An 11,902-nucleotide genomic window follows, 5' to 3' on the forward strand; every position below is an offset into this window, starting at 1 on the left:
TTAACTTGATTTATAGTTTGTGTTTATAGCCCAAGCTTTGGTTCGATGCACAGACTTAAGCATCTGAAACTTAGGCTAGAACCCTTATGCATTTCACACCATTCTAGGAAAAATCGCTATTCACCCCCTCTAGCGAACGCACCGATCCCAACATGAATGTTCAACAAAGTCAATACAAGTCAAAATAGAATAAAAACTAGGTCTATTGAGGAGGTGGCTGAGGATGATCCATGCTCCAAGATCTGAACATGTTCATCAACTTAGTATGTCTAGCTCTACTTTGCTCCTCTTGACTCTCGAACTGACTGGTCATAGACTGATGCAAACTATAAACTGACTCCTCAAGTCAAGTCACTCTCTATTCCAGAGTGATAGGAGGTGGAGGTGGAGAGAGATGGAGAAGATCGACTAGGTTAAGATCGTCGTCCTCCTCCTCGACGGTTGCGGCTGGTGGTGGCTGAGGCTGGTTCCCTCGTCTCCAAAACAGAACCCCATCCTTATATATATGTACCCCAGCTAATGAAAAACTCGTAAATCCTAACATATCAAACTCACTAGCTCATTTGACTTCACTTGCGGTGATGTCAAATCCAAGTGATGCTAGGAGCGATGTCAAAATGTGACAGTAAGGCATGTGTACCCTCCTGCTAGTGGTAACACCAGATGAAAAAATGATAGCATAAAAAGTATGCAAACTAATATCTATGTCTAATCTATGAATCAATGCATATAAAAAAATATATGAAATGGTCACATCATAGCGACATCCCTGGTAGTCAGGGATAAAATGTATGTCACTAAAACTCTATACAGGACATAGTCCTATACTCTAAGTCTAATGGAAGAGAACTAGGTCATTGAGGAACCCGCTCCTCTCTAAAAAAATATGAATGCATGAGGTCTAGAGTGATGTGGGAGTAAGGATCCCTAAAAGGTACATCCCTAGGGGGTAGCAAGCAAATGGACAGAGTGAATGGCGTAGTCCTAAGTGCTCTCTAATGATGGTGGGTGATATGGTGAGATCCCTCCCTATAACTCAGGTGGAATAGGTTAGATCGTCGATCTGAACTAGATTATTGTACAACTCAGCATACAAACTCGTGTTAACCGAGCTAGTACAATAAACTATCGCTAAAGGTCGTAATGCTCTACAACCTCCATGGATGGTATGCATGATCGTGCAAAAAATATCCTTCATATATATCTAGAATGTAGAGATACAAATGTCAATGATGCAAACCTAGTCCTATGTTACTCAGAGAGGAACCTGAGTCTGTACTAGGAGTCCTAGAGGTGCCAGCCTCAATGGTCTTCTTCTTAATCCTAATGCATAAAATAAAGATTTAATAAAAAAACTTAAACTTAATTATTTTAGAGTTGGTTTGGGGGTTTACCTTGGTATTTTTGACGAATAAACAAGACTCTAACGAGAAGGGGAGTCTTGGCGCAACGGTAAGGTTGCTGTCATGTGACCTAGAGGTCACGGGTTCAAATCCTGGAAACAGCCTCTTGCCAAAGGCAAGGTAAGGCTCCGTACAATGGATCCTTTTCCGGACCCGGCATGGCGGGAGCTTCGTGCACCGGACTGCCCTTTTTTTTTTTAAACAAGACTCTAACGACCTATACGCTTGTCAACGCATGGGAAATGGGGTTTTTGGAGGTAAGAAGGGTTTTGGTGTAGGCCTCGGGTTTCTTTTATAATGCGCTTCCAAGCACTTGGAAATGAATCGAGGTGCTTAGATTTTGCACGGTGCGGGGTGTCTGTTGGGATCGTCCCGATGCAATGCGCATGTTTACACGTTTCACAAATGTGCACAGCAAAAATTTACAGATAATTAAAACTAATTATTATCACAACACACGCATGTAAAACAAGAATTAAACAAGTACAAGACATGACAGAAAATTAAAATTTATATAATAATAAATTATTCTAAACATGTATCTTGCGGATGATGACGTTGAGTGGTCCTCGTCCGAGTCCCGCCTCTACTAATGATCCACGCCAAGCTTTCGTCTGGATGGCTTCAGAAGCCACGAGCCGCGTCATCGTCTTCGGTACTAGCCGATGATCGATGACGATCGAATCGAGAGAAGCCTTTCTCTGGAAATCTCGCAACAACGTTTGTCGCGATCGTTCCGGGGCTTTCTAACTATCATCGAGAATCGTATTCTCAATGTAGTTTCGATTGGCCAACTATTGACCGCCGATTTAGGACAAATAACCAGAAACTCTTTCTAGTTATGATTGGAAACTTTTCGTAGATGATGGAATAACTATCCAAAAGTTTCACAAACTTCCAGCAGCTAACTCGCACACGGCTTCTCCGATAATTGAAAATGATTTTCAACAACAAGGAATACACCGAAACCAAAACATGACTCCTTCTCCTCCATTCTCATATGGCAGAAACAGAGACTCTCCCACACGGTCACCGCTGAAAACAGAACAGAAGAATAGGGAAACTAGGGTTTCTCTTCCTTCCTCTCCGGTGATGGTTTCTCTCGGAAGAAAAACAAGCTGGCCGGAGAAGGTGTTCTTCACTATTGTAATTGCCAGACTCAGGAGAGGAGAAAGAAGCCTGGTGGCTCTGTTCTCGCAATTGATAATGCGAAGAGGAGATGGTGGCGGCTCCGGTAGACACTGAGTCGATCTCCTCTGTTTTCCTTGTGCGCGATCGGTGAAAACTAGCGGATAGGGCAGTACGCGACTGCCAGCGAGGATGGAAGCTCATGACGGTCGGCGGGAGCAAGCATCGGCGCCTCGGCGACTGGGAATCCTTCCTGCTTCTCCAGAGGTTGGCCGACAGAGAAAATCCGCAACACGGCGTGGGAGGATGACGATGAACAGCGTCTCCTCGGCGGCTTTGGCGTTGCTCTGTTGATAGGCGGCCAAGATCCCAAGGAAGAGGGAGGCGGCACGACCCGATTGCGCAGGCAAGCTCGCGAAGAAGAAGAAGATGGACAGGTTGCGATTGCAGGCGGGGAACAGGCTTCAGCGCCGTAGTTTTTTTCCACGAGCCAGCAACCAACGCGCCGTGCTGAGGATCAGACGACAGACCCCGCGATTCCTTCTTAAAAAAATGATAATCCCAGTTAGTCGCACCACGCCCTGGCCCGGTCCCACGGAAGTTTCCCACCGGCCACCTGGGTAAATCGGGAAGCGCATACAGTGCCCAATCTTTTGATTGCGATGTTTGGAGAAAAATTTCTAGCTAGAGATCGAATTGGGTTGTTTGTCCTAGGCACCATGGCCCCGTAGACGCGATTCCTTCTTTAAGGAGAAAGCTACAGTGTTTTTTTTCGGTATTAGGTTTAGGTTTAATTTTTCCTTTTGTTTTTACCCGCCGGCAGTCGAAAACCAAAAGGAAAAAAAACCTAAATTCAGACTGATTGAACCGAGATTTAGTTGAACTAATACGGTAGCAAATCAGTTTGAGTTTGGTTCGCTTGGTTCAACAATCAAACGATCTCCGATTTGACTCAAACTAATTTTGTTCACTTCGTCTTCACAAGACGAAGCTTTCTCATCTCATCCGTTCTGCCAAAATCTCATCCATCATGAATTAAACCAAGTTGGTTCAATTTTAGTTTAAAACCGAATCATTTGGTTCACTGACCAAATGACCTCTGATTTGAACTAAATCAATTTCGTTCATTTCGTCTTCTCGAGATGAATTTCATCATTTTGTCCATTGTATGATCTAATCAGACTTTATTTCTCTCATCCTGAGAATCCAATTCTCAAACTCGTTTTAAGTCCTTCGGAGAACTTGTTGTGCGTGAGTGGCACCTAGTAGATCATACATCATAATCCCCAATTGATCAAAAAATTAACGATTGATTTCAGAACATCTTCTAAACCTTTCAGCAACTGCACTAAATCGTGTCTCATTCTTTTCACCGTCTTATACCCGCTTGGTTCAGGATATGGTCTATGTATCGGTCCCCACTAGGCTGACTATGTCACACCTAGCCCAAGCTGCTTTCTTGTCCTATGGATTCAAGTTACTTGTACATGCGTCCAAGAGTACCCGTACTCTTAACATATAATACTTTTGTCAAAAACTTTTAGTAACATCCTAACAAGCGACCGTAAGATATACGTCTCCTTTTCTAAGGAGCGGTAAATCCTCTATGGACTATTCAAACACTTTCGGGCACTTCATCTTATACCCAATCATCTCGGGTCCACATCTCCTCAGAAATGCTTACTTAAGATGTCAAAGTATAAGCCTCTGTGACCAAGGTGACTTGAATACCGCAAGTCAAAGGAACTCGCACTTAAGCTGCACTGAGATCTTCATTGACATATATAAATCGAACCATATGAAGTCTCAAAGCAGGTCGCTCCAATGAACTAGTTACCTTTAACTAGCATCCACGTTTAACTCTCAACATCGAATGTCTCTAGTAGTGAGATCAGTTGATTGGCTAACCAAGGAGTTCAAAACGTGCTAGTCTCGACAGAATCGATAGCGTCCATGCTTATCAATTCCTCGACTAGGGATAATTTCAATACATTCATAATTGCACATATAGAGATGCTCACGAGTTGTGATCCAATTACAAATTCTCTCATGCTATGAATTGTATTGTGGGTATTCAGTATTTGAGTTTAAGATCCAATCAAACACATATAGAATGTGCACTCAAATAGTGAATTGCTATTTATCCAATAAATAATATAACCATAAGGTGATTGCCTTAGGACACCTTTCAAATCTAACAGTGTCTAGATATTCTTTCCAAGTGGCTAAATCCTAAAACTAGGGGCGCTTGCATAAAACCATGGGTCGGGTTTCAGGAAGTGGTTCGGAGCGCCTAGATTTTCATATCCGAGTGCTTGGATAAGGTTGAGCAGGGCTTTTAACGGGATTTGGGTTTAAATTTAGGTTTTGATTTTAAGAATTGGTTAATTAATTAATTAAAATTTTAGAATTTATTAATTAATTACTTAAAATGTTAGAATTGGTTAATTAGTTTTAAAAATTAGTTAAAAAGTTTTAAAAATTAGTTAACATGTTTTAAGAATTAGTTAAAGAAGTTTTAAGAATTGATTAAAAAATTTTAAGAATTAGTTTAAAAAGTTTTAAGAATTAGTTGAGTTAATAATATTTATTGAAAATTTAATAACATTTTAAAATTTTAATTAAATTTTAAAACTTAGTTAAAAATTTTAAAATTTAGTAAATTAAAATTTTAAAAATTATTTAATTAAAGTTTAAAAAGATTAATTAATATTTTAAAAATTACTTAATTAAAATTTTTTGAAAAAGTTAATTAATTTTTTGAAAAATTATTTAATTAAAGTTTGAAAAGGTTAATTCATATTTTAAAAATTACTTAATTAAAATTTTAAAAAGGTTAATTAATAATTTGAAAATTACTTAATTAAAATTTTGAAAAGGTTAATTAATACTTTAAAAATTACTTAATTAAAATTTTGAAAAAGTTAATTAATACTTTAAAAATTACTTAATTAAAAGAAAAAGTTAATTAATACTTTGAAAATTACTTAACTAATATTGAAGAAATTTTTAAAGATTAATTAAATTGAAATTTTTAATTTTTAATTAAATTAAAATTTTTAAGGATTAATTAAATTGAAATTTTTAAGGATTAATTAAATTAAAAGTATTTAAGGATTAATTAAATTAAAAATATTTAAGGTTTAATAAAAAATTTTAAGCCTAGTTTCATCTCGCCCATTTCTAGTTGATCACATAGTTAATCCTATGTGTTATGTGAGATGATTTTTCAATTTCATCTTGATTAATGGATTGGGTTATTGTTTTCTAATATTTGATTAACCTTGAGTTAGATTCAAGTTTAACCTTTTAACTTACTAAATATGTATTTCAAAAATCATCTTCCAAGCGATAGTGAGGTATAGGGGTCTTCTTGGTTATCGGAACAACGACCACTTTCTAAGATAAAGTTGGTTCAAGAAATTACATATTTAGCTAATCTAGGGATAAATTTTGGTATAACTAGTCTAGAATATGGCGAGGTAGTCGGTTAGATCGACTTAGCTAAGCAGACCAAGCAAGATACTCTTTACCCTACTTGACTACCTAGATCAAATTTCTCTAACGTATTATCATCTTGCCACACTCTAGTACTATGTTGGGCAAGTGTTAACCAAATTTGAGTCCTTACCTAGCCTAGGTTGTTTTAAAACAAATGCAAATAAAAAAACAAAACAATAAAACAAAATAAACAAGTTTATCTAACATGCAAGTTTTTAGATCCCCTGGATCATGACCTCTATTGTGTCTGATCAAATAATGTATTTGATCTTTGGTGGACCCAGTACTGGTTCAGTCCAACTAGATTGATCAGGTTGGCCTTAGGAACTTATGCTTGGACTCTTGGTTTCTTGGGTCGATTTAATAATAACATGTATGATTTGTGCTTAGCTTTGTGTCCAAGCTCAGATCTATTGTATCCAGCCCTTTGAGTTTCAAGAATCATATTAAGATACTTGAAACCTGAGATGAATTTTTCCAATGATCTCTTTAGATCATCAATCTGAAGCTTCAACCTAAAATTTTCTTCCTCAAGTTTGACTTGAGTTGAGTTTCCAACTTGAACAATTTCAGTTGGCGATCTAGAGTTGACTTTCTCTTTAAGGAGTGCTACCTCCTCTTGGAGTGATTCAACTTGAACATTAGACTTGGCTAGCCTTTTTGATAAACTGTAAATAATTGAATATAGCTTTTATATACTTACAGTGGTTGTGGGTCTTTCTGAAACAGATGCGGATCTGTGACTTGTACTTGAGTCACTATCTGACTCACTATCTATTTAGTTGGTTTGTCTCGAGTTGGAAGTGCTAGGAAGCTTGTGTTGGCTTCTTCTTCTGAGTCCTCTGATGATGACTCATCGTAAGTTACTTTAAGCCCCTTATTTTTGGACTTGCGTTCCTTCTTCTAGTTAGGGCATTCGGACTTGAAGTGTCCTTTTTTCCTTGCATCCATAGCAAGTAAGCTCTATCTTTTCCTTAGCATCTTTTGAACTAGATTTACTAGTTCGGTTGTGACTTCATCGTTGCTTTCCGATTCTAACGATTCATTGGATTCATCTTCAGCTTATTTTCTGGACCCTTTCTCCTTGGTTGGTCCTACAATAAGAGTTATACCTTTCTCTTCCGTAATAATGTTAGTCTGCTTATGTAACTTAAATTCTAAAAATAACTCATCAAGTTTAATTTTTGAAAGGTCCCTAGAGATCTTGTAAGCATCAACCATAGATGCCCACAAAGTGTTCCTAGGGAACTCTTTCAGTGCGTTCCTGATCACATCTCAATTTTCAACAGGTTGTTTAATTGAGTGAAACCCATTCAACAGATCTTGGATGCGCGCATGCAATCCACTCATAGGTTCTCCTTCCATCATCTTGATGTTGTACAGTTTGTTGATGATGAGATTGCGCTTGCTGACTTTCATATCAGATGTTCCTTTGTGAAGTTCTATGAGCTTGTCCCATAGATCTTTAGCGCTGATGAATGGACCAACTTTTTTCAATTCTTCTTTAGTCAACCCACATTGTAGTGTTTGGATTTCCTTAGCATCGGCTTCAATTTTTCATTTGGTGGTCGCATCCCATTTTTCGCAAGATTGTGGAAGGCCGTTATTATCAGCTAGGATTGTAAATCTCGTTTAGATGACGATCCACATGTCTACCTGAGTCTTTAAGTGGTAATCCATTCTACCTTTCCAGTAGATGAAGCTCTCCCTAAAGAACAAAAGTGGTCTTGCAGTGTTGTATCCTTCCTGAAGGACCATTTAAATCTTGCACACAATAAAAAATCGAAATGTACCAAGACTTGGTCTTATATTAGTAGTGCAGAAGAAAATAAAATAAATTGAAAAAATATGAAAAATTAGAAAACTTGTTCGACCAATAGTTGCACTGTGTTCGAGTGTCCCTCGCTTTGGTATCAATTGTAGGATCATTGAGAGCGCTAGAGGGGGTGAATAGCACTTTTGTAGTATCTTTTAATTTCGTAAAATGCTCGTAAATCTTTGCGATCAGAGAAGTATAGAATACAACGGAATAATAAAAGATACAAAGAAAGAGCACACCGATATTTACTTGGTTCACAGCCACAGACTGCTACTCTAAGGCCTACAATCAAATGATCATTTTCGACGGGCAATCAACTATATAATTCCCCTCTTACGAAAGGGAGTTAGCGATTACAAAATGTAGGAGCGGTAACAACGATACCATCCTAATGAAAATTAAGCACAAAATAGATTACTGAAAGAGTGAAGATGTTGACTTCTGGTGCAGCTCTTTGGCGTTATGACGACATTCCTGGTTGATGTTTCGCATGCAGACGGTCGTCGCTTGAGTGTTGAATGATGCTTTAAGGGGTCTCCCTCGAGGCACTTTTATTAGGCTTTTCGAGAGCCTAGAAGCCTTTCCAGGCGCCTCCACACTATTCGCCGATCCACCATTGGCGTTGTTGACTCGGCATTTTCAGGTGTCCCTTTCCTAGCGCCTTTATGCTGATGTGGAGGTTCCGGATGAACCTTTACTCCGTAACGTCTTATCTAGATCCGGGGTGCTTGGATCCGATCTGAGTTCCTAGAAGCTGAGGTGTCCTGACCACTGGGATTTTGCCACTTCACTACTTCGCTGGCCCCATTCCGCTGACGTCCAGTCGCCTAGAACCCTATCTGAGAGCCTGGAGTCTGATCGCCTGGATCTAGATAAGAGCGCACGGAATATAAAGTTTCAGTTCCTCCTTTCCTACATTATAAGTTAGCACAAAGGCAAAATATAACAGGAAAGTTAAACAATTAATCAACTGTTTTGGTCTTGACTTCGAATTTTCAGTGAAATCCTGAGTCAGACTGATGCCTACTGTTTCCTTTATCGGGAATGCACCCTCCTCTACTTCACTCGGGAGAATTTATCTGTTTGCCAATCAAGTCCTCCAGACTTGTTGGACTTCTACTTAGCCTCGATCCTCGGCCCCCAAGATATCCATTATTAGACATCTGGTTCGCCTAACCTGCTTAGACTTCTACCTCGTGTACTTGATCTACCAAGTCTTCCTGCCTAGTTCTCCTGACCAGGACTTCCCACCTAACTCTCCAAGTTAGGCCTGTCTAGCCTTCAACCAGGACTTCCACTACATAGTCTCCACTGGACTCCATTGTTTAGTATCCATTAGGACTTCCACTATCTAGCCTCAACTAAGACTTCCTGTGCTACTTGTATACTTAGATTAGCTCATTAGTAAACACCACACACTTAACTTGAACCTTTTGTTATTATCAAAACTAATGTTTGATCATCTGATGCTCCCTGCATGAACAATAGGAGGGTGTTCCAGTCGATTAGAGGATCAAAACTTAGCTTAAAGAAGATTAAGTTTGCAACTGAGTAAGCAAAAGTCCAGTCGACCGGAGGAGCGTCCAGTCTATTAGAGGAGTGTCGATTAAGCTATATAAAAAAGGACTCGAGGCAACCTCTTTAGACAACACATGCAATCATTCTCTTTGTTCTAAGTGCTAGAAAAGTTCATCCAAATTCTATCTTCATTACTGCTTTAATTATTCTTATATGATTGTCTTACAAATTTTATAAGAGGTTTCTCCACCTTCGGAAGGTTTATAGAAATGAGAAAATCACTAGTGCTTACATTTGAAACATAGGTAGAGTAGGGACCCTAGGAGTTGTCAAACCACATTAAAATTTGTGTTCTTTCTGAAGCCAAAAACCAGCGAAGGACGCCGACCGCCAGAGTCTACTGCCTTCCTTCTTGCTGTTACAACTCCTGGTTTTCGGCCATCCCCTGTTCTCGGCAGTGTGAGAGAGAGAGAAGGAGATGTTGTTCGTGTGTGGCTGTGTAGGAAGGAGAGGGAGAAGGCTGTCTATTTGTATTAAGGTTTTGATGTCGAAATTCGCTGTTCGATCGCTGGAAATTATTTCCAGTCATCAGATATATTTTTCGACCGTTATCAATCAAATCCCGATCATCAGATGACCATTTGTCAATTTTGTGGGAGCTTACGAAGCTTCTGGAGATTGCCCCATCATTGTTGGAAAGAGTTTCCAATTGTTTGTCCTATTTTAGTGGTCAACGGTTGACTACCGAAAACTACATTGGGAATACGATTCCCGGTGATAGTTAAAAAGCCCCGGAACGATCGCGATAAATGTTGTTGTGTGATTTTCGGAATATGACTTTTCTTGATTCAATCGTCATTGACCATCGGCTAGTACCGAAGATAATGACATAACTCGTGACTTTTGAAGCCGTTCGGACGATAACTTGGCGTGGATCACCAGAAGAGATAGGACTCCGATGAGGACTGCTCGATTGATGCCAACACCGTTTCAATGTCATCAATGAGGTACGCGTTTAGAATAATTTATTATTTTGAAAATTTTAATTTCCTGCCATGCCTTATACATGTTATTTTCTATTTTGTCATGCGTGTGTTGTGATAATAATTAACTTAATTATTTGTTTATTTTCACTACGCACGTTTGCGAAACGTGTAAACACGTGCATTACACCGGGACAATCCCAATAGTCGATAGTCAACCTTTGACCCCAAAATAGGACAAGCAGTCAGAATATTTCCGACGAAGATGGAATATTTTACTAGAATAATTATTTTAATATATTATTTTATTAAAAAAATATAAATTTATGTTAAATTTTAAAAAATAAAATTAATAAATGATATTTATTAATTTAATAAATTATTTTATTAACATAATTATTTTAATAAATTATTTTATTAAAATAAATTAACAAATTATATATATATATTAATTTAATGAATTATTTTATTAAAATAATTATTTTAATAAATTATTTTTTAAAATATATAAATTTATTTTAAATTAAAAAAATAAAATTAATATATTATATTTATTAATTTAATGAATTATTTTATTAAAATAATTATTTTAATAAATTACTTTATTAAAAAAATAAAATTAATAAATGATGTTTATTAATTTAATAAATTATTTTATTAAAATAATAAATTAACAAATTATATATATTAATTTAATGAATTATTTTATTAAAATAATTATTTTAATAAATTATTTTTTTAATATATAAATTTATTTTAAATTTTAAAAAATAAAATTAATAAATTATATTTATTAATCTAATGAATTATTTTATTAAAATAATTATTTTAATAAATTACTTTATTAAAAAAATAAAATTATTAAATGATGTTTATTAATTTAATAAATTATTTTATTAAAATAATTATTTTAATAAGGTATTTTATTAAAATAAAAGTAACAAATTATATTTATTAATTTAATGAATTATTTTTTAATATATATATAAATTTATTTTAAACTTTAAAAAATAAAATTAATGAATTATATTTATTAATTTAATGAATTATTTTATTAAAATAATTATTTTAATGAGTTATTTTATTAAAAAATATATATGAATTTATTTTAAATTTTAAAAAAATAAAATTAATAAAGATGTTTATTAATTTAATAAATTATTTTATTAAAATAATTATTTTAATGAATTATTTTATTAATTAAAAAATTATTTATTAAAATAATTATTTTAATAAATTATTTTTTAAAATATATATACATTATTTTTAAATTAAAAAAATAAAATTAACAAATTATATTTATTAATTTAATATTTTTTTATTAAAATAATTATTTTAATAAATTATTTTATTAAAAGTATATAAATTTATTTTAAATTTTAAAAATTATAAATAAATTATATTTATTTTTTGATATATTATTAATTTATAATCATTATTAATATTATTGATATTATTAATTTAATTTAATTTTTTTGAATTAAGGATAATATAGTAAATATTAAATTAATTATGTTTTATTTTTTATAAATAAATAAGTTAAATAAAAA

The sequence above is a fragment of the Curcuma longa genome, chromosome 9 (assembly GCF_044706935.1).
Source record: "Curcuma longa cultivar G26 ecotype Majalengka, Jawa Barat chromosome 9, ITB_CL_G26_1.1, whole genome shotgun sequence".
NCBI lineage: Eukaryota > Viridiplantae > Streptophyta > Magnoliopsida > Zingiberales > Zingiberaceae > Curcuma > Curcuma longa.